At 50.1% G+C, this 876-nt stretch overlaps 1 non-coding gene across 1 annotated transcript; it reads right to left on the minus strand.

The window, feature by feature from the left end:
* Positions 1-441: 441 nt before the first annotated feature.
* Positions 442-544, minus strand: LOC112129529 (U6 spliceosomal RNA). The gene has a single exon (XR_002911917.1). It is a non-coding gene; the product is annotated as a U6 spliceosomal RNA (small nuclear RNA).
* Between the last annotated feature and the right edge of the window lie 332 nt (positions 545-876).

Below are 876 nucleotides of genomic sequence, written 5' to 3' on the forward strand. Positions count from 1 at the left end.
GCCGGGCATGGTGGCGGGTGCTCCTGTAGTCCCAGCTACTCGGGAGGCTGAGGCAGGAGAATGGCGTGAACCCGGGAGGTGGAGCTTGCAGTGAGCCGAGATGGCGCCACTGCACTCTAGCCTGGGCAAGAGTGAGAGACTCCATCTCAAAAAAAAAAAAAAAAAAAAAAAAAAAAAAAAAAAAACCTTAGCCAGGTGTGGTGGCGCACACCTGTAATCCCAGCTACTCAGGAGGCTGAGGCAGGAGAATCACTTGAACCTGGGAGGTGGAGGTTGCAGTGAGCCAGGATTGCGCTATTGCACTCCAGCCTGGGCGACAGAGCCAGACTCTGTCTCAAAAAAGAAAAAAATGCATTTTTAATTTTTCTGGGTACGTAGTAAGTGTATATATTTATGTGTTACAAGATATTTTGATACAGTCATGCAACGTATAATAATCACAAAAATATGGAAAGCTTCACGAATTTGCATGTCATCCTTGCTAAGGGGCCATGCTGACCTCTGTATAATGTTTTAGTATATGTGGCTGGGTGTGGTGGCCCACGCCTGTAATCCTAACACTTTGGGAGGCCCAGGTGGGCGGATTTCCTGAGGCAGGAGCTTGAGACCAGCCTGGGCAACACGGTAAAACCCCGAAGTCCCTTCGTCACTCAGGCCGAGGCAGGCCCTTGAGCCCAGGAGTTTGAGACCAGCCTGAGCAACATGGTAAAACCTCATCTCTATGAAAAATACAAAAATTAGGATGTGTCGGCCGTGCGCCTGTAGTCCCAGCTACTTGGGAAACTGAGGCAAGAGGATCACTTGAGCCCAGGAGGTTGAGGCTACAGTGAGCAATGATGGCACCACTGCACTCCAGCCTGGGAGACAGAGCAAGAC

This window comes from Pongo abelii, chromosome 18, assembly GCF_028885655.2.
Source record: "Pongo abelii isolate AG06213 chromosome 18, NHGRI_mPonAbe1-v2.0_pri, whole genome shotgun sequence".
NCBI classification, from domain to species: domain Eukaryota; kingdom Metazoa; phylum Chordata; class Mammalia; order Primates; family Hominidae; genus Pongo; species Pongo abelii.